The sequence below is a fragment of the Vombatus ursinus genome, unplaced genomic scaffold (assembly GCF_900497805.2).
Source record: "Vombatus ursinus unplaced genomic scaffold, bare-nosed wombat genome assembly UNPS02009994.1, whole genome shotgun sequence".
NCBI lineage: Eukaryota > Metazoa > Chordata > Mammalia > Diprotodontia > Vombatidae > Vombatus > Vombatus ursinus.
The window spans coordinates 8,088,745-8,115,462 of NW_020949772.1; the positions used below are offsets into that span (position 1 = coordinate 8,088,745).

Below are 26,718 nucleotides of genomic sequence, written 5' to 3' on the forward strand. Positions count from 1 at the left end.
TATTTTAACTCTGTGTGTGTCTTTCTGTTTCAAGTGTGTCTCTCGTAAACAACATATTGTTGGATTCTGGTTTCTTATCCATTTTTTAAATCTGTTTCCATTTTAGCTCATCCCATTCACATTCACAATTAGGATTACTAATTGTGTATTTCCCTCCGTTCCATTTCCTTCTGTTTGTCTCTCTTTATCCCGGCCTTCCTCCGAAGTCTGTGTGTGTGTGTGTGTTTTTTTTTTCATCTGCCCTCCCTTTTATAACCCCTTGCCCCTCTTTCTCTCGCCCTTTCCCCATCACTGAACCAATTCTGACGAGAGCGAGGTTCCAACATCACCTGCCATCCTGTCTCACATCTTCCTTTCCACTGTAAATGCTCTTCCTTATAAGCCTCTTTTGTGTGAGAACCATTTCCCCATTCTACCTTTCCCTACCCCCTTCTCCCAGTGCATCCTTCTTTCTCACCCCTTCACTTTTTTGGAGCTCATTCCATCATAACTCACTATGCTTTCTATGTGAACTTTTAACTGCCTTAATAATAAATAAACTTACAACAACATAAAAATAATATAAATAGTAATATAAATAAATAAAATTAAAAATTAAAAAATAAAGTATCACCTTCCCATACAGGAATGTAAAGAGTTAAACTTTATTGAGTCCCTTATGATTTCTCTTTCATGTTTACCTTTTTGTTCTTCTCTGGAGCGTTTTCTCTGAATGTCAGATTTTCTATTCAGCTCCCATCTTTCCATCAGGAATGCCTGAAAGTCCTCTATTTCTTTAACTAACCATTTCCCCCCAAGGATTATACTCAGTTTTGCTGCATAGGTTATTTTTGGTTGTGGTCCTAGCTCCTTTGCCTTCTGGAATATCATATTCCAAGCCATCCGCTCCTTTAATGTGGAAGCTGCTAAATCTTGTGTAATCCTGACTGAGGCTCCACGACATTTGGCTGCTTGAAGTATTTCCTCTTTGACTTGGGAGCTCTGGAATTTGGCTATAATATTCCTGGGAGTTTTCATTTTGGCTTCTCTTGCTGGAGGCGATGTGTGCGTTCTTTCAATTTCTATTTTACCCTCTGGATCTAAGATATCAGGGCAGTTTTCCTTGATACTTTCTTATCACTGGAGTTTAGTGTGTGTGTGAGACGCTATCACAGAACTCATTATCTTTTCCCTCAAACTGTCTGCTTAATATCCAACAATAGTCAATAAACATTTATTAAGTGCCTACAATGTGTCAGGCGCTGTGCTAAGTGCTGGGGCTACAAATATGAAAAAAAAAAAGTCCCTGCCATCAAGGAGGTTACAATCTAATGGGGGAAGGTAATACCTTAAAGGAAACTGAAAAGTGAGAGGAGGTAACTAAAGTAGTAGGAGGGTCAAAGAAGTCCCAAAGGAGGGCAACCTGGTGGGAGATGAGATGTCTGTGCCAAATTCCTTTCTTAAATAGACATTCTGGAGTTCATGGCTCCACCCTCCAATAAGAGGGGCAAAAGGGTGTTGCCTTCCCCCATTAGACTGTAAGCTCCTTGAGAGAGCAGTGACTTTCTTTTTTCATATTTGTACCCTCCCCTCCCCCCGGGGTGGGTCATCTAGGTGACACAGTGGATAGAGCACCAGACCTGGAGTCAGGAAGACCTGATTTCAAATCCACCCTCAGACACTTCCTAGCTGTGTGACCCTGGCCAAGTCACTTCACCCTGTTTGCCTCAGTTTCCTCATCTGTAAAATGATCTGGAAAAGGAAATGGCAAACCGCTCCAGTGTGTCTGCCAAGAAAACCCCAAATGGGGTCATGAAGAGTCAGACACGGCTGAGCAACAACATTCCCCAGCGGTAATGATGACGGGGGACCGCCAAGGCTTTCTACCAAACTTTCCTATTTCTGTGGAAGACACCATCATCCTCCCAATCAGCCAGGTTCCTTACCTTGGCATTACGCTCGACCCCTCCTTCACCTTCACGCTGACACACGCAAGCAGATGCCAGTTCTTGCCTTTTCTACCTCCCACTTCATCTCACTGCGTCTCTCCCTCCACCCACAGAGCTGCCACTTTAGTTCATGGCCTCCACTCCTCTCACCTAGACTATAGGAGCAGTCTCCGCAGTGCCCTCTCCCCACTCCGGTTCATTGCACACGCTGGACCAAAGTAATCTGCCATAGGTACAGATCTGATCGTTCGACTTAACTCCAGCGACTTCCTGCTGTTTCTAGGCTGAAAAAGAAAGCCTTCTGTTTAGCTTTCAAAGTCCTTCACCACGTGACCCCAAGTGGGTCTTTCTCAGCCCGCTCGTACATGCGGCTGACAAAGGTAGGCCCTCTCTCTCCAAACCTAGGCTAGCCTCCTATAAGTCAGGGAAAGCTAGGCTTCCTGGTACCCTCCCAGACTTGGGGCTGGCTCCACAAGGATGGAGATGCGTTGGAATGGGCTAACTCCTTTTCTTCGCCAATGGGCTTCTAACTTCACCTACATCTCCAACCATTGGATTAAGTGCCGGCAACTAAGCACTCCCGGGCACTGTCGCGGAGGCGTGGTTATGTCCTAGCGGTTATGCGAGAGTGGGGAAAAGCATCTCGGAGGTGGAACGTTCTGCCTCGGTTTCCCCGTATTCCCCTGTACTGCTCCACAGCAGTGGCTCGAACGTTTCCCCGAAGCACTTTGCAGGTGTCCCACCAAAGCTCTGCCTTGGCAGAGCCAGGGGTCCGCTCGCATAGAGCGCTTCCTTCCCGCTAGACTGAAGCTTTGGCGGAGGTGTGTGTGTGTGTGTGTGTGTGTGTGTGTGTGTGTGTGTGTGTGTGCGCGTGCCCGCGCGCGCATGAGAGGCACCTGTTTTCAGCTCGAGTTTCTTTCCAAGTGGCAGGCGACCCACAGGACAGGAAAAACAGAGGCATTCTGGGCTGGGGGCAGAGGACCTGGGTTCTCGGCTCTGCCCGCGGGGTGAAGTTTGCGCGAGTGGCTTCCCCGGACCTGTCCAATGGGACCAGTGCCTTCGAGCCAGCAGGCAGGTGGCAGATCGGTGGAGAGAGGCGCTCGGGAGGGGCGGGCAGGGTGGCATCGCCCCCCTTCCATCCATCCCCTCACATCCTTCCTGGCCCTCCCCGTCCTGGGGCCGCGGGCCGCGACAAGCCAATGGGGAGCCGGCGTACAGCGGCGCACATCTGGGCCACCGAGCTGGGCGCCGGGCGGCCAATCCCCAGACCCGGCGGCTCGTTCCTCCTCCTCCTCCTCCTCTTCCTATTCCCTCCCTGGCGCGGTGAGCCGGGCTGCAGCCAATCGGCGCCGCCGCCCGCGCCGGCCCGGCCACCCCAGCCCCGCCAGCCAGAAGCCCAGCCGCCGCCGCAGCGGCAGCCCCAGCCCCAGCCCCAGCCCCAGCCCCAGGCGCAGGACCCCGGGCAGCCCGGCCGGCCGCGCGCAGGACCCAGCGCCGGGTGAGGAGGGGAAGGCTCCCCGCGCGCGGGGCGGGTCCGGGGTGGGGGTTGGCGGCCAGCCCGGGGTGGTCCCTGTCCTTCCCGGAGGGATGCTCGGAGCCCGAGCCGGCGCAGACAAAGGGGAGAGGCCCGAGAGGGCCGAGGCTGGGCTCCCCGGCCGGACCGGGGAGCCGCCGACCCGCCTCCACGTGGTCGCCCCCACCCCGCGCTCGGTCACGGTCACGGTCACGGTCACGGCCAAGGGGGCAGCCGGCCGGAGCTGCCGCGCTCCGCAGCGCCGGGGGTGGGGAGGCGGGGTGGGCAGAGGTGCCCGCTGCCCCAAGTTCGCCAACCCCCCGTGGCCCCCGGCGGTTTAAGATCCATGTCTCCCCGCCTCGGCCTCACCCTCTCCGTCCAGTGCGTGCCCAGGCTTGGCCAGCAGGGGTCCCGGGTCCTGGGCAGCCAGGGAGTCTGGCCAGGGGACAGCCCGCCTGCTTACCTCCCGCTGGCATCACTTCCTGAACAGGGGGGCTGGGACCCAGAACCCACGGGGGCAGGCACGGCGAAGCAGGAGACCTCTGCACTGAGCCTTTGCGTCCCCCCGTTTGGGGTGGAGGGCATCTCCGAATCGGTCCTACTGGCCGGGACTGCCCCCTCCACTGTTTTAAAAGCCTATATGCCACCCTGTCTCAGGGAGAGGGACCTTTTCTTGTGGGCTTTGAAGATGTCCAGGCAACTTCTTGAGCCTGTCCTGTCAGTGAGGTCAGACGTTTGGGATCGGGTCCATCTTCTTGCCAGTCCCTTCCGCCTCGCCCTCCTGGCTCCCTCCCCGGTGCCCTGGGCCCTGGAAGCCTCTCCCAGCTTCTCCCCCTCCCGCCTCCTTGCGTCCTAATCTGAGCAGCTGGGTGTTTTCACAGTTCCACCAACTTCCTTGCGGTTGTCACCTGTCTCCTGGCCAGGCACACCTCCTGGTTCTGCCTCCCTTTCCTAGCACGAGGCCCCCTTAAAGTCAAGAGAGGTGGGCAGTTTAGGTCAGACGTTCATCACTTACTGGGGAGAGGGCAGGCACACAGCCCCTGCAGCCTCAGTTTCCTCCTTTATATAATGGATAGATGAGTCCTGGAAAAACACTGTGTTTAGCTTTTTACCTCCTCCTGGAAATTGGACTTTTCTCTCCTGGCTATTCCACTTGTTCCTAGGGATGCTAGAGGAGAGCTTGCTTGGTAGACAAAAGAGCTTCTGTTCCTAGAGACTGGGGTGGGTGGGTGGGGGTGGGATATCCCCTTTCCCAGGGAACTCTTATTTTTCTTTGGATGTTTAGCACCTTAGGTGGGAAGGCACTCATCGATCAGGTCAAAGTCCTTGCCGCATCATTCTTTTTGCCTAATTTGGGAAGGTAAATTCACTTAGTATTTATCAAGATGATATACAGGCAGTTTTCTGGGTGGGGCGGGGAGATGTAAAGATGATTAAGCCTTGCCCTCAGGGAGCTTACCCTCTAGTAGGAAGGCCTGCAAATACAGCATTTTAATACAACTCCAAATGTGATGAGCTCACACATAGGGTTCTAGAGGTGCCTTATGAGGGTCGAGAAAGTGATGTGGGGGAGTAGAATGGGCCCTGGGCCTTGGAGGCAAAGGCCCTGAGTTTGAGCCCTAGGTCCATTGCTAACTGTAGGTGAGCTTCACTTAAGTGTACCAAGCTGAGTTTTCTTCATCTCTATTTCCATACCTTTAAGGATCCTGGGAGATCCAGATTTTAACCCCTCCTTTCCTTCTTGGGTGTTTCTTGGCCATGTTCTCCCACTGCTCTGGAGGCCTTACGGTCGTAAATAGAGAGATCCAGCGCTGGTAAGGGGTCCAAACCCTCCCTTTAGAGGTGAGGGAGCGTCTTTCTTCCTGCTCAGAGCTTTTCTTTTGTCTTTTTTCTTCCCATCTGTAAAATGAAAGACAATTAAACTTGTAGCTCCAGGCTTGTCGTGGGGGAGGTGCTTAGGATCAGTATGTGCTGCTCTTACTGCCGCTGACTTCTCTGCCCACACAGCCACCACCCTACTTAAGGCTCCCATTGCCAGGCTATTGCAGTGGCCTCCGGACTGGTCTGCCTGCCTCCAGACTCTCTCCTCTCCAATCGAGGCTGAAGCCAGACTGTGAGGGTCTTTACATGCCAAACAGAGGCGTCTGGATTTGGCGCTAGAGGAAATAGGGAGCCCTGGAGTTTCTCGGGAAGGGATGGACCATGGTCAAGTTTGTGTTTTAGTGAGACCTATTAAGCAGTTATGCGGTACTCTCTCCTATCCGTTATCCCTGCTTAGCATTAATAGTAATAATGCTAATGATAATAGCTAGCATTTTTATGGGGGCAGCTAGATGACACAGTGGATGTCTGGAATCAGAAAGACTCATCTTTCTGAGTTCAAATCTAGCCTTAGACATTTACTAGCTGTGTGACCCCTGGCAAGTCTCTTAAGCCTGTTTGCCTCTGTTTCCCCAACTGTTAAATGAGCTGGAGAATTAAATGGCAAACTACTCCAGTATGTCTGCCAAGAAAACCCCAGATGGGGTCACCAAGAAAACCCCAAATGGGGTCATCAAGAGTTGGGCATGACTAAAATGACTGAACAACAACAAATTACAGCGTTAGGGGTGTATGTTGGGGGCAATGGACAACTGAGGAAAGAGCTCATTTCACCAGTCAGGAACCCCAGTCTAGATGATGATGATGGTGATGGTGATGGAGGTGATGGTGATGGTGATGGTGATGATGATGGTGATGATGATGATGACGGTGATGGTGATGATGATGATGATGGTGATAATGGCGATGGTGATGGTGATGACGATAGTTAATATGTTGTTAGCACTTCCGGAAGTACAAAATGCTTTACGTACATCATTTCATTTGACCCTTGTGGCAGCAATTCAAGGCAGTTATTATGGGATTATCGTCCCCCTTTCTCCTCAATTTACCACCCACTGGGATTGTAGATTTATGAGAGACAGGGGCAGCTAGGTGGCTCAGTGGATAGAGTACCGGCCCTGGAGGACCTGAGTTCAAATCCAGCCTCAGACACATGATATTCACCAGCTGTGTGACCCTGGGCAATTTACTTAACCCCGATTGCCTCAAACAAAAAAAAAAAAAAGAAAGAAAGAAAGAAAGAAAGAAAAGATTTATGAGAGACAGCCTGATGTGGTAGATAGAGGGCTGATCTTGTGGTCAGGAAGACCGGGATTTAAGTCCTGCCTCTGCCACGCCCTGGCAGTGTGACCTAGGGCAAGGCTAAAAACTTTTGAACCTCATAGTACTCTTGGCTCCTCTCTAAGATTCTCTGAATCACAGAGAAGATTTGAATCCATTCTCCAAAAAACCAGTTGAGAGAATAGGGCAATAGGCTGAAGGAACCTCAGAGATCATCTAGTCCAACTCTTCTCTCCCTTCCTGCTCCCATTTTACAGATGAAGATACTGAGGTCCATAGAGGTCACATAACTTGTCACAATTACATGGGTGGCAGAATTGGGATTTAGTTCTAGACCTGAATTTCAATTTATTATTCTTTCTTCTTTACCATAGTGGCCTTGGTTTCTCTAAACCCTAGATTGATCAATAACTTTGATAATCACAGGCCAGGTAGATCACAGTGTCATAGATTTAGAGCTGGAAGGGACTGTTGAAGCCCTTGAGTCCAACTGCCTCATTTTACAGATGAGAAAACTGAGATCCAGAAAGGTCAAGTGATTTGCCCAAGGTCTCTCAGCCAAGTCCTTGGTCACAATATTGGGAAGAGAACTTTGAGTCTTTCCCCTACTAAAAAACTTTTTTTTAGAAGCTGATCTGAATGGGTGGGGGAGCTCTTTCAGCGTGGAAATTCCTTCTACCAGTGCAGATGAATTGCTCAGCAAAGCTTATATATGGGGGTTACTTCAGTGTTTCTGTTTTTCTAGCATGTTCTTGGCCCATAGCAGACACTTCACTAAAAAATATTGATCTAAAACATCTTACTTCCTCCCTGGTTGTTCAAGCCTGTCGGGTTTGTCGGCCTTTTCAAACCTGAAGACTCCTTTTAAAGTTAAAAAAAATTCCCAGACACACCCATCCCCTCATTATAACAGCAGCCATATTGTCAGCATCCATTTATTGAAAAATCAAGTAACAACAAAAGGCTGCTAAGAATTTATTTGTTTGGTAATTATAATGAGATTTGTCTTTTATACGTCAGAAATAACATTTGCACATATTTGAAAAATCTCTCTCCATATATATGCAAAGCTGATCGTTTATGCTGGTTTTGGAAGGTGATAAAGTACAGAATGACAGTGCTTGGTGCACACATGAACTCAGGGCACCCCTTGAAGTCACTCCCTGGTCCCCGTGCCCAAGCTGGGCATCAGCGAGCTCCCCAATTCTTCACCGGTGGACGTGCTCACAAGGGGCATATGGTTCCCATTTTCCTTTCAGAATGCTTTCTGTGCCAGGGTTTTTCTGGGTGAATGCTATTTCAGGTTTCCCTTTGAGTCAGAGGGCCTCTTATTTATGTTTGTTTTGTAACAGTAGGGTTGTTTTGTGTGTTTGGGCTTTTTCAAAATAAGTTACCCTCCATCTGGTCTGAATTAGTGCATGTGGATTGGGAGGTTCATTAGGTTTTGTTTCCAGAGTCTATGGGCCCATTCCTTGATCTCTAGTTTCTCTCTCTCTCTCTCTGTCTCTCTTTTTTCCTTCCCTCCCTCCTTTCTTTTCTTTCTCTTCCTTCCTTTCTTTCGTTCCCTCTTTCCTGCTTTCTTTTCCTCTTCTTCCCTTTCCCTCCATTCCTTTCTCTTCATCTCTTACCTTTCTGTCTTCCCTCTCCTCTCCTTTTTCCCCTTTCTCTCCCTTTCACCCTCCCTCTCTTCTCTCATCTCTTCTTCTCTCCTTATTCCTCTCCTCAACTTTCCTTTCCTCTTCCTTTCCCTTTCTTTCTCCTCTCCCTCTTTCCTCCACTTGGATGTTTATAGAGGAATCCTAGGCCTGGGAGGGATTTGTCTGGCTGTCTTGTCCATCCCACTGCTTCGCTGTAGCACTGAGCCTAAACCAGCCTTGATCTGGAGTAGCCCCAGTAGGATTAAAACAAACAAACAAACAAAAACCCGGCAACTCCCCAAAGTTTTTCTTTTTCTCTTGATTTCAGGGGATGGAGAGTACAGTGACTTGGCCTTTTGCCCCTCCCGGAAGGTTATGAAGATCTTTGGGAGAGATCTGAGTTTGCTCAGTTCCTCCTCTCCTGGCTGGGGGTGGGGGTGGGGGCCCTTCTGGAACGGGTCACATGTGGGGCATTGGAAAGAAGACCGAGTTTGGAATTAGGGGACCTGAGTTCGAAGTATGGCTCTATGACCCTGGGCCTCAGTTTCCTCATCTGCAAAGTGAAGGGGTTGGCCTTGATGACCTTCAAGCCCCTTCCAGCTCCAAGTCTGTGATTCTATAATACTCTAAAGGGACAACCTCTCTGGGCCTCAGTTTCCTCATCTGTAAAGTGAAGGGGTTGGATTCATGGGCTCTGAGGCCGCTTTCTACCCCTAACTCTAGAATTCTTGAATCCTGTCGGTTTTCATCCCATGATTCCTTATTCAGGGGATTTAGAAAAAGGCAAACAGTTTGGTGGTAGGGGAGGGTATTTTTGGGGGGAGACAGAGGCTGAAGGGAAATTGCTTCATGCTGACCATCGTTTGATGACCACAGTGAACTGGGCCCTGTTAAGTAGGCCTGACCATTTCCCCAGGGGGCAACGCCGAGTTTCCGGAGACTCAAGCCAGAGATGTTTGCCTTTTGCTAGGATACACAGCCCCGCCATGAGCAGAACAAAAGGTAATAATAACGCACACGGATAAAATAGCTAGCCCTTTAAGGTTTACAGAGTGCTCTGCACAATGGTCAGGTAGCACAGCGGATAGAGCCGTGGCCCCGGAGTCCAAATCCAACCTCAAATACTTCCTAGCTGTGTGACCCTGGGCAAGTCACTCAACCTTTGTCTTCCTCTCTTCCCTCAATATGAAATGGAGGTAATAGAATCATCTGCCTCTCAGGACTGTTAACGGGGATCAGATGAGTTACTATTTATCAAGCTCTTAGCACAATGCCTGGCACACCGTAGGCGTTTAATGAATGCTTGCTTTCTTCCCCCTTTCCCTTTATAACAACCCCAGGAAAATAGGCGCTATTATTATCCCATTTTACAGATGAGGAAACAAGCTGAGAGAGGGAGAATAGGGATCGTTTCTTTCTTTGTATTTGCATCCCCAGGGCCCGCTGTGACTAATAAATGCTTGTCCATTGATTTGATGAAGTGACTTGTCCAAGGTCACGTGGCTCGGAAGTGTCTGGGGCAAGGATTCAAACTCAGGCCCCAAGTGACTTCACTTCCACCGCCCCCTGCGCCATCTTCTGGCCCCTAGTCCTTAGGCTCCTGGCTCTAAAGTTAGGAGGGAGCCGTGGGGTCAAAAGCTTAGAGCTACGGAGACCTCAGAGGCCTTTGAGTTCAGCTTCCTCATTTTACAGATGGGGAAACTGAGGCCTGGGGAGCTCATGGAATCCTAAGTCTAGAGTTGGCCATTGAGTCTAGTCCCCTTTGGGGGGACTGATGAGGGAGGGGATAGGTGGGGGGATGGTCATAGCACTTGGAAAGGTCTTCAGAGGTAAAGTGACCTACTCATGGTCACAAAGCTAGTAAACATCAGACCTGGGATTTGAACACAGGATGGGTTTCCAAATGACATTGTTTAATTACTGGGCAGTCAGCTTTGGAGGGGCGTTCCTAAGGCCTCCCCCCTCCCCCACTCCCCAGACTTAGTGGGTGACTTCAGGTCACACAGGTAGTAAGTGCCAAGTGTCTGAGGCTGGATTTGAACTCAGGTCCTCCTGACTCCAGGGCTGGAGCTCTATCCACTGTGCCACCCAGCTCCCTAGAGTCCTGCCCCAGAGAAAGCCTTGCTTTGGTCGCTGAGACAGGGAGGGAGGGAGCTGCTTTAACTGGGGTGTTTGCCTTCCTCTCTCAGGGTTGGCATTCTGGGGCTATGGCTTGGGTTCAGATCTTGGCTTTCTCATTACTACCTAGGAGGCCTTGAGCCAGTCATTTCCCTCTTGCCTCAGTTTCCTTCTCTGTAAAATGAGGGGCTGAATTGCAGTGTGGATGAGTGGGAAGAGGACAGAATTTGGAGTTGTGACCCAGATTCAAATCCTACCTTTGCCATATATGACCTGTATGTAATACACCAACTCATTTCACTTTCCTGGACCTCGATTTCCCCCAATGAGGGGGTTGAACTAGAGCAAGGGTCCTCAAGCTGTTTTTGTGTCACGGAACCTGTTGACAATCTGGTGGAGACTCTGGGCCCTTTCTCAACACTGACTTTATAACTATTTACAGGAAATGCTAAATTTCAGTTAAAGGTTAGTAAAAACTAAACATGTAATTTCTCCCATCCAAGTTCTTGGACCTCGTGAAATCTATCCACGCCCCTGGACAGAGGGCGGGACAGTGGAAAGGGGACTGAATTTGAACTCAGAAGACTTGAGTCCTAATCCTGCTTCTAGCACTTTTCATGCAGACTTGGGCAAGCTGCTTCCTTCTGGCCTCAGTTACCTCGCCTGTAAAACAAAGAGGCTGGATTACACATGCAGCAGGAAGAGCTCTGGGTCTGGCTTCAGCAGCAGAGATTGTTTCATTCCTTATACTTGTGGCCCCGGTGCCTGACATGTTTGTTGTATGGTCGTTTTTCAGTGGTTTCAGAGGCTTCATGACCCTTTTTGGGATTTTCTTGGCAGAGACACTGGAGTGGTTTGCTGTTTCCTTCTCCAGCTCATTTTACAGATAAGGAAACTGAGGCAAACAGGGTGAAGTGACTTGCCCAGGGTCACACAGCTAGTAAGTGTCAAATGTCTGAGGCTGGATTTGAACTCAGGTTTTCCTGACTCAAGGCCAGGTGCTCTGTGCATGCCTGCCTGACACACAGTAGGCACTTCATAAATACTTGATTCACTGGAATCAGAGGTTGTGGGTTCAAATTCCACTCTTGCCCCTAACTGTGTGAATCATTTCACTTTTCAGCTTCAGTTTCCTCCTCTGTAAAGTGAGGGGGTGGAATGGATAGCCCCGAGGGATTGTTAGTCTATAAGCTTGTCAAGGGCAGAGATTGTTAATTCTTTGTCTTTGTGACCAAAGTGCCTGACATGTACACAGCAGGGGCTTAATAAATGCTTGTTGATTGATTGATTGGGAGGAGGTCGGGAAGGCATTAATCAACAAGCATTTATCAGTTGATCACAATGTGTCAGGCAGTGTACGAGAGCAGAGAATGGAACAATCCCTCTTGTAATGAACTCATGTTCAGTGGAGCAGACCACATGTACCTCTCTCTCTCTCTCTCTCTCTCTCTCTCTCTCTCTATATATATATAGATATACACACACATACATATAGACACATATATTCATAGCATAAATATGAAGTATGTAATAAATACAGTGGGTTTATTTGTAAATATGCACATATTTGTTGTGGAACAAGTACAAATATTTACAAAGGAATTTTCCTGGAAGACGGCAGAAGAATGGGCACACCCAAGGGTGGCCGGCCAGGCCAGGCCAGAGCACCTGAGTGCCAGAGTGACCAGGGACTGAATCAGGAATCTGGATGTCGACTTGAGCTGGAAGCGCCTGAAGAATTGCTTGGGGGGCCCTTTGGAAAAGATGTGGGGTGGGGGCAACTAGGTGGTGCAGTGGATAGAGCTCCAGCCTTGGAATCAAGAGGACCTGAGTTCAAATCCAGCCTCAGACATTTGACACTAGCTGTGTGACACTGGGCAAGTCACTTAACCCTGATTGCCTCACTAAAGGGAAAAAAAAAAAGACCTGAATTCAAATCTTACTCTGGACACTTACTGTCTGCATGACCTTGGGTAAGTCATTTAACCCCTATTGCCTCACCAAAAAGCAAAAGCAAAAAAAAAAAAAAAAGGTATGGGGAAGCCTCCCTTCCCCCTTTCAGAAAGGAGAAAGCAATTCTTGGGATTCTGTTGTATCTTTTTCTGAAAGCCGCAGAACAACTATTTTTGTGTGCCCTCTTTTTATCCTGACTTTCTGTAAATAGTAGAGACAGCTAGAAGAAACAGAGCTACAGAGATAAGATCATAAATCCTGGCAGAATGGAACAACTGGTGAAGAAACACTGGAGGAGGGCAGAGGATGGGGGAGGTGGAGGCAGGGAGGGAATGGGGATGATGTAACGTAACTATCCTCTGGAGTCCCTAACATCATTCCATTATGAAATTTGCACTTCTTCAAAGCCCTGGGAGAAGAGTGCTGGTAAGCTCATTTTACAGATGAGAAAACTGAGTCCTGGAAAGACAAAGTGACTCGCCCACGGTCACCGTCAGCTAATAAGGGTCGGAGAGCAAGACAATGTTAAAATGAAAATCACAATCCCGGTAGCACCTAACTCAAAGGGTTGTTAGTGAGAATCAAATAAAGTGTTGAATGTGAAAGTGTTTTGCCAACTTAGGGCTCTCTATAAAGTCATTATTATTAATGTTATTAATTAATATTCCCAGAGGATCCTACTGTTGTTGATTTAGAGCTAGGAGAGACTTCAGAAGACATAGAGGCCAGCCTCTTATTCTACAGATGAGGGAACTGAGACCCAGAGAGCGTAACTGACTTATTTGCCCAAGGTTGTACAGATGGGATTTGTACCTAGGTCAGGAGGACCTGTGGGGCTCACCAGAAACTATCCTGCTTCCATCCGTCTTGTTTCTGGGGCTCAAGCTTCTGTGCTTGGGAGGAGAAGTGGCCCCCTCCCCTCCACCTCCTCCCTCTCCCCTCATTCTCCCCCCTCTACCTTCTCCCTCTCCCCCCAATTTCCCCTCTCTACTTTCTCCCTCTCCCCTCATTTCCCCACCTCCCTCCGCCCAGCACTTGGGGAGCTTTCTGCCCGAGGCTGGCATGATTTGGGCAGCTGCAGCCTTACCACTCCAAACAGCAGTACTGAGGGCGGGCTGTGAGTGGGCACGGGCTGCCTGAAGACTTTACCAAGGCACCTTCCAGTTCCGAGTTGCCAGGCAATGGGTGTATGTCTGTGTGAGAGGAATTCATTTTTTTCATCTTTGGCTTCCTTTTGTGTGTGTGGGCACACATCTCGTTCTCAGGAAAGCCCCGTGGCCTCTTTCAGCTGGCAGGAGGGGGCAGGGGATGGATCGGGCAAGTGGGAGGGAGAAGAAAAGCTGATCCTCCTCTCCACTGAGCCCCATCTCTGTGGCTTTAGGGCCTCCAGCCAGCTTGCTTGGGCCTGGCTTCAGTGCTTCCTCTACAGGGCCCGGGGCTCCATGATTTAATCATCAATGGGGTAATAATTCTTATAACAACAGGTTTTCCCACAAGGCATGGTAGGCATTTCAGGAGGAGGACACAGGAGCTTCTTTCTAAAAGTGCCTGGTTTCTGGTGTGGTGGGCAAAGCCCTCGATCTGGAGTCGGGAAGACCTGGGGTCCAATTCTACCTCAAACACTCTCTGGCTCCCTGTTTCTGTGCAAGTCACTTGTTGTTTGTTCTTGGTTTTCAAAGAGGACCGATGACGGATGTAGCAGTGTTGAAATCAAGGTACCGTGTGTTTGTCGGTGGCTGACCAGATCAATAGGAGCTCGGAAGGCTCTACCACAGGTCAGGCACAAGTATTCCCATAGAACGTGCGATATCTCTGGATTAGCACAGTTCTCATTTCCTTTGAGCTACAGCAATTCTCCTTTGCTCATGGAGCACGGTGCCATCTTTGATGTGAGCACGCCAAGCTGGGCGGTCCTGTGCCAGTGTCTCCCATGTCACACAGCTGTTTCCAAAGTTTTTCAGAGAGACCTTGAGAGTGTCCTTGTACTACTTCTTCTGACCTCTGCGTAAGCACCTGCCTAGTAAGAGTTTTCCTTAAAATAATTGCTTAGGCACACATATGTTTGGCATTTGAGCAGTGTGGCCAGCCCGTTGGAGTTGTGCTTTCTGCAGTAGAGTGTGAATGCTTGGCAGTTCAGCTCGAGAAAGGACCTTCGTGTCTGGTGTCTTATCTTGGAGCATCACAGATATGGAGCTGGAAAGGAGGCCCCTTGAGGGGACAATGAGGCACACAGAGGGGGTTTGTTGACTCAGAGGATGTTTGGTGGCTCGAGAGCTGGGAAGGACCTCACAGATCCTCTAGGCCAAAGATCCATTTTATAGATAAGGAACCCGAGGCCCAGGGAAGTTAAATGACTTGTTTGGTGTCAACTAGGTGGTGAGCATCATGAGTGAGATCTGAACCCAGGACCTCAGACTCCAAAGCCAGGGTTCTTTCCACCTCCTATGTCTATAGTAATGAGGTATGTTCAAAGCTTTACACACCAGAAACTATTACTGTTATTATTAATTTCCCTTATATGTAACATATATATTACATATGTATATCCCAAACATATTCCTTTAACCGTCCTTACTCTACCCTTTATAAACAATAGAGGAAGTTTTGGCTTCAGGAGGGCCTGATAGATCCAGAATGTGTTTGCTTGTTAGCCAGATGTAAGGCGGGAAGGCAGGAGGCTGTCCCTTCCGGTGGCCTGGAGGTTCGCAGGTGGCGGCTTGTTTTCCTTGGAAAGATGCCTTTGGAAGGAGTAAACAGAGCCTTGGCCCTGGAGCTCGGGCTTGGAATGTAGTTTGTCGGTGTCTTTGGGCTCACTCCTGTGGAGTGAGGTTAACTTAGGTAAATCAAGGTATAACCGGAAGAGGAAACTGGGCGACTGGGTGAAAGGAGGTGAGAGTGCAGCTTCTTCTGCCGCTGAGGCTTGGAGGGATCTTACAGGGATTTAGAAGACCCAGGTTCCAGTCTGAGCTCTGGCCACCATGGGAGAATCCCTTCACCAAACTGGGCCTCAGTTTCCTCAGCTATAAAGGAAAGAGGGTTGGACCAGATGGTCCCTAACGTCTCTTCCAGATCCAAATCTATCAACTGCCTCATTTTTCTTTTTTAAAAATATTTTCTTGAGGCTTTTTTTTTAAACACCAAACTCAGTATTCTCTTCAGTAACCTCATTTAAAAAAATATTTTTTTCAATGAAGAAAAATCTCACTACATCCACTCCTCCTTAAATGAAAAAAAAAAAAAATAGAAGAAGAGAAATAAAACCCTTGTAACACATAGGCATATCAGGCACACAAAGTCCAGAACTGGCCGTGACTGAAAACGTGTATTTCATTCTGCGCCTTGCCTCCATCGTCTCTCTGTCAAGGGGCGGGCAGAATGCTCCATCATCAGTCCTCTGAAATTGTGGCTGGTCATGGCGATGATCAGAGTTCTTAAGTCTTTCAAAGGGCAGGCCCCTCATTTTATAGGGGGAGAAATGGAGGCCCTGAGAGGGGAAGTAAGTGGTTTGTCCGGTGTCATACCCTTGTTTGTGGGTGAGCTGGGACTGGGCGTGTGCTTTGGGTTGGGGATGGATCAGCCTTTTTAGTCTCTCCTTTCCTTTGGGGTCTTTGGAGAATGCCAACCAGTCCAAGGGTAGCTAGTAGAACATAACCACGCTCTCATTCGGGATGTCCAGAGATAGGACTGGCCCATAGAAAACTAGATCTAGAATGTTAAGGTCACTCCAGCCCTAGGGAGAGGCAGCCCTGGAGGATTCTGCAGAAGAGGGATTTGAACCCAAGTCCTCTGATTCCAGAGGAGTCCTTTCCTTCTTGGTCAAAATTTCCTCATTTAAACTTTCAGGGCCCTTTCGGCTCAAAGTTTCAAGTGTTCTCAAGGCTACAGTAGGGGGATCAGCATAGGTGCCAAAGTTGGAAATTTCTGGTATCTGATTCCCATGGCCGCCATGGAGGAGGGACACAAAGGAGAGATTCTTAGTAGAGTTTCAGCTTTTAGCCTCTTGCACAGTGAGGGACCCAGACTTCTCCTTTAAAGAAAAAAGATGTTTAAGTTTTCTATTGATAGGCCGTGGTATAGTAGATAGTGCTGCCTCAGGAGTCAGAAAGACCTGGGTCCTGCCTCTGACGTGCACTGACTGTGACTCTGGACAAGTCACTTAACCTCTCAGTTCTCTGAATTGTAGAGAAGGTGCTGACCTGCACTGGAGGAATTATCATCTTGGAGTTCCTTATAGTATTGAAATTTCATCTTAGAGTTCCTCATATCATTGACATCACAGGCCCAGGCCCTTTGCCAGTCCCTTTTCTATTGATGTCTTTTGTTTTCACGTCACCCTCATTTCTGAACATATCCCCTCCTCTCCACCCCTAGCCAGTCTTCATTTGTAACAGACTGAAAAGGACATTTAAAAAGTTTAGCAAAACTATCTAGCGCATAAGTTGTATCTGATAGTATATACTGTACTGTCTAGCTCCCTGCATCTTCATTGAAGGGAGCAAAATATATTTTCTCACTCTTGACAGAGGCAGCTAGGTGGTGCTTTGGATAGAGTGTGGGACCCTGAGGCAAGGAAGACCTGAGTTCAAATCCAGCCTTGTGCACTTAATAGCTGTGTGACCACGGGCAAGTCACTTAACCTCTGTTTGCCTCAGTCTCCTCATCAGTAAAATGAGGACAGTAATAGCACTTACCTCTCAGAGTTGTTGTGAGGATAAAATTAGATAATATTGTAAAGCTCTTAGAATAATGGCTGGCACGTAGTAAAAGTGCTATATAAAGGCTTATTATTATATGAAATAATTTTTGTAAAGTGTTTTGCAAACCTTAAGGTGTTACGTAAATACCAGCTGTTATTATTATTGTTGTTGTTATTGTTATCTTCAGGGCCGTGTTTGGTTATTATAATTGCACATTTTTCCTTCTTATTTATTTCTTCTACTTAACATTGTTGTAGTCATTGTACATTTTGTTTTTCTGGTTCTGTTTGACTTCACGCTGCATCGGTTCACAGGACTATAAAACCAGAGCTGGAAGGGATGGACCTCAGAGCTCATCTGGTCTGACACTCTGATTTCAATAGATGGGGAAACTGAGGCCTAGAAAGGTTGAGTGACTTGCTTAAGGTTAGACAGATAGTAAGTGGTAGAGCTGGAGTTTGAACCCAGGTGTTATAATTCAATTCAGCATGCTTTGTAATGTACCAGCGGATTTGCTTACGATTATATAGGTAGTAAGTGGCAGAAGTAGGATTTGAATCCAGGTCCTCTGGCTGCAGAGTCAGGGCTCTTTCTACTGTATATCACTCTTCTCATGTTTCTCTGAATTCTTCATATCCATCATTTTTTTTTTTTTTTTGGTGAGGCAATTGGGTTTAAGTGACTTGCCCAGGGTCACACAGCTAGTGAGTGTTAGGTGTCTGAGGTCAGATTTGAACTCAGGTCCTCCTGACTCCAGGGCCAGTGCTCTATCTACTGTACCACCTAGCTGCCCCCATTCACAATTTCTTTCTTTCTTTTTTTTTCTTTTTGGTGAGGAAGTTAGGGTTAAGTGACTTGCCCAGGGTCACACAGCTAGTAAGTGTCAAGTGTCTGAGGCCAGATCCTCCTCACTTCCTGAGCTCTATCCACTGCGCCACCTAGCTGCCCCCATCATCTCTTAATAGTGTAGCTTACTTGGGCATGGTACCCATACTCTCTGTCCACTCCCCTTTCTCTGGACTGGCTCATTTACTCTCAATCAGAACTCACACTGAAAGGTACTAAGAGGTTTCACCAGAGTATAGGATAGCCATGGGTGCCATCACTTAGCTATTACTCAACCTTCAGGGTTCTGGGGATAACACTGGTGTAAGGGGATTACTCTTCTATTACTTGATGCTGTAGCTCCTAAGCTCCTACTGATGTGCTTCTCATCTACATATCATCAGTCCCAATGACATTATTAACTGTTAAACATGAAACATTAAGTAAACAGGAGAAAACAAGAATAATATTTACTCATTGGAAGGCAAAATCACGAATTATAGAAAGGTCACAATCCACCCCTAAACCTGGCTTATATATACTCTTATGCCAGTGAACACCGTGACTATGACAGGGAAGTGGGCACACACTTACAGGAACATAGCAACGAGATCCATGAAGTGGGAAAACCACGTGCTGGGACAATTTATGACTAGACTGAGCTCTTCAGTAAACATTCTGCACCTCTCTGCTAGAATTTCCTCTTTTGGTCTTCATAGCTCTTCTGGTTTTCTGCCACTTTTGGGCTGCTGAAGCACTGTCGAGCTCTTTTAGCACATAGCTATCCATGGCAGGGCACTGAGAAAGTGTTACTCTCTTTTAGCAGAATTTATCAGCACTACATTCTTTCAGTGAAAAGCAGTTCCCTAAGTCTGGAATCTGCCTAGAGGCAATGAGGAACCGCTGAAGCTTTCTGAGTATGGGAATGATATGGTGAGAGTCATACATTAGGAATATCACTTTAGCGGCTCTATGGTACCTTATTTCCTTCAATTCAATAAGTAGGCTACATGATTTGAGTGCCTAGTACTGTGCTAGTACTATTTGGGGAGGAGAAAGGGGAAAGGAACAGGCATTTATTGGACTTCCTTTTCCATCTGGCCAATTCTGCTTTTTTTAAGGCATTCTTCTCCTCATTGGCTTTTTGGACTTCTTTTGCCATTTGGTTAGGCTATTTTTTAAGGTGTTATTTTCTTCAGTATTTTTTTGGGTCTCCTTTAGCAAACTGTTGACTTGTTTTTTCATGACTTTCTTGCATCACTCTCATTTTTCTTCCCAGTTTTCCTCTGCTTCTCTTACTTGCGTCTCAAAATACTTTTTAAGCTCTTCCATGGCCTGGGACTGATTCATGTTTTTCTTGGGGCTGGAACCGAGCTTCTCTCTCACTGTGGTTATAGACCTTTCCTACCGAACTTCTAAGTTGTCTTTGGCGTTTGTGGGTTGAGAAGTCTGGAAACCTCCACAGCTGCCTGTGATTCAGTTCTCCAAGGCCTGTCCCAGGTTCACTGAGGCTCAGTCTTTGTGCACCCATGCTGAACTGTGTTCCTCTCCCCGTCTAGTGCAGTAGACCTTTCCAATCAACCATCCAGGTTGTCTTGGGCAGGAAATTTGTTTCACTCTTCTTTTTGTGGGTTCTGCTGCTCTAGAATTTGTTTAGAGCCATTTTGACAGGTATTTGGAGGGGTTTGGGGGAGAGCTCAAGCAAGTCACTGCTTTCACTCTGCCATCTTGGCTCTGCCCTGGAACGAGCATTTATTAAGTGCCCGCCATGTGCTGGATACTTTACTAAATGCTTTACCAATATTGTCTCATTTGATCCTCACAACCTTAGGAGATAGGTGCTATTATTATCCCCATTTTACAATTAAGGAAACTGAGACAGACAGAAGTTAAGTGACTCACTCAGGGTCACCCAGTAAATGTCTGAGGCTTGATTTGAAAGAACATCTTCTTGATATCAGAGCCAGCGCTCTATCCAATGTACCACCTAGCAGTCAAAATAATAGCTTCTAGATTTCAGAAAAACCTGGAAAAACTTACATGAACTGTTGCTGAATGAAGTGAGCAGAACCAGGAGAACACTGTACATAGTAACAGTAATATTGTGCAATGATCATCTTTGATAGACTTAGCTCTTCTTAGCAAATACAGTGATCCAAGACAATTCCCAAAGACCCATGACAGAAAATGCTATCCAAAAAACTATAGAGTCTGAATGTAGATCAAAACCTACTATTTTTTTCTCTCTCTCCTTCTCTCTCTCCTTTCTCTCTCTCTCTTTCTCTCTATGTCTCTCTCCTCTCTCTTTCTCTCTCTCTCCCTCATTCTCTCTCTCTCTCTTCTTTCTCATGGTTTTTCCCTTTTGTTCTGATTCTCCTTTCGCAACATGACTAATGTGGAAATATATTTAATATGTTTGTACATATATAGCCTATATCAGATTGCATGCTGTCTTGGGGAGGGAGGAGAAAAGGTAGGGAGGGAGAAAAAAATTTGGAACTAAAAATCTTATAAAAATGAATGTTGAAAACCATCTCTACATGTAATTGGAAAAGACTATTAAGTAGAAGAAAAATAAAATAAAGTCTGTCCCCCCCCCAAAAAAAATAATAATAGTTGCTAGCATGGAGAATGGACAGAAGTCTGTACTATGTAACTGCCAAATTGATATCACAAAAGCCAGGCCTGACTATAGCCTGCCCCTTCTCAAGAAGCTCCGGTGACTCTCTGTTGTCTCTAAGGTCAAACACAAATCTCTCCATTTGGCATTTGGAAGCCCTTCAAAGTCTGGCTTCATCCTTGGCAGTTTGGAGGATGGTTGGAGAGGGAAGACACAGGAGGCAGAGAGACCAAGAAGGAAACTACTGTAATAGTCTGGTGATGGGAACCTGAACTAGGGTGATAGTCATATGAATAGAGAGAAGGGTATGGATACGAGAGTTGTTGTGAAGGTGGAAATGACAAGGATTGGCAACTGACTGGATATGAGAGCTGAGGGAGAGGGAAGAATTAAGCCTGCCTCTGAGGCTACAAATCTGGGTGATTACAAGAGTCATGGTGCCTTTGATAGAAGTAAGAGAGTCTAGAGGATGGAAGGGTTTGGGGAGATACAAGTTCCATTTTGGATACTCTGAGTTGGAGATGTTACAGGCTATCCCCATGGCAATTTCTGATGAGTAGTGGGTGATAGGAGGAGCCTTAGAGTTCAAGAGAGAGATTAGGTAAGACTCTGAGAGTCTTTTTCATAGAGATGATCACTGAACTCTTGGGTATTGATGAGATCACCAGGAGAGAGGATGTAGAGAGAAAACACAGACTGGGACATAGCTTTGAGGTATGTTCTGGGCTAGGGGGTGACAATAGAGTGATGATTCCTTGGAGGAGCCCCGAGAAAGAGCTTGTCAGATGGGGAAGAAGAAAATTGAGAGAGGAGTCACAGGAGCCTCCCACAGCGACAGTGTTCAGGAGGAGGGGGTAGTGGACAGGGTCAGAGGCTGCAGAGAAGTCAAACAGAATGAGGATCAAGAAAAAGCCCTTGACTGTCACATTTAGGAGACACTGGGGAGCAGTTTCAGTGGCGGGAGGAAGACAGATTGAAAGTGATTGAATAATTTTGCCATTTTTCTTTTTTTTTCTGTAATGGTAGATCAATTCAGTTTCCCCCAAGGTTAACTGGTGTGCCAGTTTCTCCCCATCTCCACCAACACTTAATTTCTCCATCTCCATCCTTGCTAATTTGATGGGTGTGAGCTTATATATCAAAGTTGTCTTAATTTTTATTTCTTTTGTAATTAGAGAGTTGGAGCCCTTTTTTAGGGGTGGCTGATAGTTTATAATTCTTCTTTAGAGAATGATTTGCTCTTCTCTTTGGGCCACCTATTTATTTTGGAGAGATCCTGATTTCTTCAAGTTAGGGACTAGAAGGGGGCACAATTATGAGACTAAAAAATTCTCCCCCGAGAGCTCCCCTCCCCTGAAAGTAAAGCTGTGAAACCCTATTCCCGAGGCCAGCCTGGCAGGTCAGGTATCACGGGATTTCAGAGCATGACAGTGCCATTAGACTGTGCCAAGATGCCGGAACTGAAGCCTTAACCCCTGAAGTCCCAGCAGGCTGGAAGCCTCGGTCCTAGGACCAAAAGCCAGCTGGCTCTCTGTGTTAGGTACTGGCAAAAGACCTTCAGCCCATTAATTCAGCTTAACCCAACAAACACTTAGCAAGTGCCCATGGTGCGCTGAGCATGGTACCAGCTGCTCAGAGTTCATGGTGTTCAAGTTGGAAGGGACCTAAGGGGCCATCCAGGCCAATCTGATCGTTTTACAGATGAGGAAACTGAGGTCTCAAGTTGTGAAGGGATTTGACCAAGGTCACAAGAATGAAGGAGGAGCTTACTTCAAAGTTAGGATTCTACCAGAGAGTAGGGGGTGGGGCTGATGAATGTGTTTGCTAGCTTCTCCCCTTTTGGTCCTTATAGCTCTCTAGTTGGGCAAAGTGATTTGCTACTACCATTGGGCTGATGAAGCAGAATCAAGTGAAAGACAAATAAATATAATCTCTCTCTTTATACACACACACACACACACACACAGAGGGTAGCTACATGGTGCAGTGCATAGAATACTGGCCTTGGAATCAGGAGGATCCAGCCTCAGACACTTACTAGCCGTGCAAGTCATTTCACCCTGTTTGCCTCAGTTTCCTCATCTATAAAATGAACTGGAGAAAGAAATGTCAAACCACTCCAGTATCGTTGCCAAGAAGACCCCAAATGGGATCACAAAGAATCAGACACGACTGAAACTACTTATCATCAACAATAACAACGCATATGTGTCGAGACAGACACATCCCTGAGATATGGTTGGTAGAGGGAACTAACTAACAGTGACCCCAGTGGAGACTGGAAGATGGAGGAAATTCTTTCTACCACTAATTCTTTCTACTTAATTTATTTCTACTACTAAGTTTTTCTAATGTGTAGCCTCAGAGAGTTACCTGGAACACTGAAAAGTTAAGTGACTCACCTAGGGTCATATAGCCTTCCTGACTCTGGGTCTGACTCCTTCTATACTGCCTCAATACAAAATAGAGTTCCTATAAAGTAATTTCAAGGTGGGTAGAGCACCAACAGCTGGGGGATAAGAATAGGTGTCCTCCAGGAGATGGTACGTAGAAGATAGTGGAAGTGAGGAGGGAGGGCATTCCTGGCGTGGAGTATGGCATGTACACAGATACCGAGGTAGGAGATAGATGTCAGCCAAGGTGAACGGCTTGTAGGCCTCTCTGGCTGGAATATGGAAGGTGTGAGAGGGGATGGGGAAGCGACTGGACTGGGATTTCATTTATAGAGGGGTCTCTCCCATAAGGAAACTCCTCCCGATACAGATCAGCATCTTCTCAGAAACATATTGTGTTAGAAACTTGCATAGTGTCCCAGCACATATGCGTCACCCTCTGAACTTGACCCCAGGCCTCAGAGGCTTTGAGTTTCTCTGCCCACTGCACTACACTACCGCCCGTGTGAGGGGGACCAGTGTGAAATCAGTGTGAAATCAGACGGTGAAGGCAAGAGGAATTTCTTTTTGTTCCTGGAGGCAAGAGGGAGGCAGGAGAGCTTCACAAGCAGGGGAATGAATGGAGGAACAAATGAAAAAGTATTTAATAAGCACTTTCCACGTGCAAAGCGTCATGCTAAGAACTGGGGATACACATGGAAAAGTCAGAATGTCCTGCCCTCAGGGAGCTCACATTCTAATGGGGGAGACAATGTCCATGGGAGTTTCAGTGCAAGTCAGATGGAAAGGGTTTCATCATCCTCAGGGTGAAGCAGATGGTGGCACCTCTTCCCTGATGCCATTTTCACTGATGGAATCATGTATTTTCTCATGTTGAACCTTTGGAGAGCACCAAGGACTTGGGCAACAAGAACCTTCTTTCCCCAGTCTTCGGTAGCTGTGGCCCTAGGATTTAAAGGAGCAGCATCCAGGCTTCATCCCCTACAGGGGCTAGGCCACTGGGCTGGACCCATTGCCCTTCCCAAGGCTCTTGGGTTCAGAATCTTACACTGTCCCCTTTAGGGTCTAAGGAAGATGGTGGTCAAGGTGGTGGTTTGACCTGCGTGGCATCTCCTGCCTCCTGTCTATGCCCCCAAGGTACCTGGCTACTTGAGCTAGGCTGGCTTGCCTGATCTATGGGTGGCAGTTGGTAGGGCTGGGGATCCCCTTTTCTACAGGAATTGCTTCCCCAGATGATGACTGTGAGAGCAGGGTGGGTGGTTTGGCTGGCGGGGGGTGGCGTACTGCTATTCACAAGGCTCTTGACTTAAAGGTTCTGGGCTATCTTCACTAGGGAGTGATGTGGTCAGACCTGTGCCTTAGGGATAGCAGCTGGGCAGCCTCTCCACCCACCTGGTGGGAACATGAGGGGTACCTTAGTTGGAATTTTCTGCAGGGTCTTCATTGTAATGACTCCAAGGCCTGTTTGGGACACCATGTTCTTCCCTGGGGCTCAAGGGCAGGATGACCTCACCTTGGGAGGAGTGGCCCTCAGCCCTCTGGGGATGGTTGTTTGTCTTGGACAGATGCCTTGGGAAGAAGATAAGTTATAGGAAACTGAGCATTAGATTGGGAAGCCACAGGGGACCTCTGAGAACTGCAGCTCTTCATCCAATCACAGACTCTCAGAAACAGAAGGGGCCTTGGTGGCCATCTAGCCCAGCCCCCTACTTGAGAAAAGAATACCCCCTTCAAATATCCCCAATAAAGGTCATCCAGTCTCTACTGAGTGTGGGGAGGAAAAGGTGAGGTGGAGCCTGTATCGGCCTATTTTTAAAAAACAAATAAAAAACGGAAGTTTTATTAATGCCTTTTTACAGCATTGTCATTTCTTCCCCTCCCCTTTTTTTTGAAAGAAAATTGGGGTTAAGTGACTTGCCCAGGGTCACACAGCTAGTAAGTATCTGAGGTCACATTTGAACTCAGGTCCTCCTCACTTGAGGGCTGGTGCTCTATCCTCTGGTCACCCAGCTGTCCCCATAGTCATTTCTAAATAGCATCAGAGACCTGGAAGAGACCTGGGAGGTCATCTGATCCACCCCCCCCCCCCCATTTTAGAGAGGAAGAAACAGAAAGGTCAAGTAACTTGTCTAAGGTCACCGAGACAAGTGTATGCCGAGTCAGGACTGGAACCCAGGTCTTCCTGATGCCAAGACCAGTGCTCTATGCATAGTGTCACACTGCCGCTCACAAATGTTCTTATGGTTCTGCAATAAATCAATCAATAAACACTTATTAGTGCCCACTATATGCCAAGCCCCATACAGTTCCTGTGGGTCTTCCCATATTTCTTTAAATTCCTCATATGTGCTGTTTCTTACAGTGCAGTGATCATGCATCCTATCTGGGGACCTCAGCCTCTTTGCCTCTCCCTTTGGATGTTTCCCGGGTCCCAAACACTGCGAGGCGGCTTTGCTTTTGGGGATGGCTCTGGGGAAGAGCAGAGCTATTTTGGAAGGGGCTGGACAGCTGCCGACCACAAGCCTGTGATGATTGGTGAGCCTGGCAGGAGGAATTTTCCCCCTAATCCCTTCCCTGCCCAGCCTTGTGAGGTATCAATCTCTCTTCTGTAATTGGCTGAGGCAGGAGGTAACTAGTTTCAAGGTCAGCAGTTCCAGGAACAATTTCTATTTGGTTTCCTGGAAAAGACACCAAGATTATTCTGTGACAAGGGCTTTGAGCCCATTGAGAAGGATTCCTGATTGGGGATTTTAAAAGCTCAATTTCCCTTACGACCAGGGCACTGTCGTGATCTGTTAATGATGGGGTAGTTCCAAGAATGGTACATTGGAAAAGGCATGGCATTGGGGTCAGAAGACCTGGACCTGAGTTTGAATCCTTGGGCAAATCACTCAATCTCTCAGTTTCCTCCTCTGTAAAATGAAGAGACTGGACTAGTTGTCCCCTAAGGTCCCTTCCAGCTCTAAATCTATGAGCCTGTGACATTCTCAGCCCTAGAAAGGACTTAAAAAGTTATCCCACACAGCCTTCCACTCCTTCCTTCCATCTCCTCATCTGTCTTCTCATCCAGCTTTAGCTAAATGTTTAACAATTGGCTCTCCAACAGGACACACTTTTCAAAGGAATTTGCACTATTAATGTTTTCTCCATCGCTTTCTTGAGTCTAGACAATCAACAAAACAATGAATCAAGCTGTGATTTGTAAAGCATTTTAACATTTGCAAAGTACTTTATATCTCATTTGGTCCTCACAACAACTCTGGGAGCTAGTTGCTAATTTATCTCCATTTTACAGAAGAGGAAACTGAGGCTGAGGAGGTTAAATAGATTGCCCAGGGTCACATAGGTAGTGCCTAAGGCTGGATTTGAACTCAGGTCTTCCCAAATGCAAGCCCAGAGTGCTATCCAGCATGTCACCTAGGTGGTTCCACACCGTGAACCTGCAGCTCTTGGTGGGCATTTATTGAGTACATACTGTTTTCCAGGCACTGTGCCAAGTGCTGAGGATTCAGGTAGGAGCAAACAAGACAAATCTTTGTTCTCCAGGAGCATCTACTCCAATGGGGGAGACGACACAGAAAAGAACGTAGACTTGAGATAACTTGGAGCAGATGGAAAGTGGGGGTGGGGGGGGCAGAGGTGAGGAGCAGGTCCGTTCCTTTGATCCAGACCCAGCTGCCTGGACCTCTCAGAGACACAGGACTCATCCTCCCCTTGTCAGTAGAGCCCTGAGATGTCCTTGCCCTTGAGTGCAAATCGATAATAATTTCCCTGCTGGAGGGAAAAAATCTCCATTGATGGTTTCTGCAGTGATACCTTGGGCCTTGATTTCTTTTTCAAAAGGCTGCAGCCCTGTCAGGTGCAGGCGG

General features: G+C 47.4%; 1 protein-coding gene across 6 annotated transcripts in view; it reads left to right on the forward strand.

The window, feature by feature from the left end:
• The first annotated feature begins 3,384 nt into the window (after positions 1–3,384).
• The window catches only part of CAMKK2 (calcium/calmodulin dependent protein kinase kinase 2), a 64,904-nt gene continuing 41,570 nt past the window's right edge, over positions 3,385–26,718 (forward strand). For all 6 annotated transcript variants that reach the window (XM_027853567.1, XM_027853568.1, XM_027853569.1 and 3 more), the window contains exon 1: positions 3,385–3,426. The gene's annotated coding sequence lies outside the window, so the exon portion shown is untranslated. The remainder of the gene's footprint in view (positions 3,427–26,718) is intronic.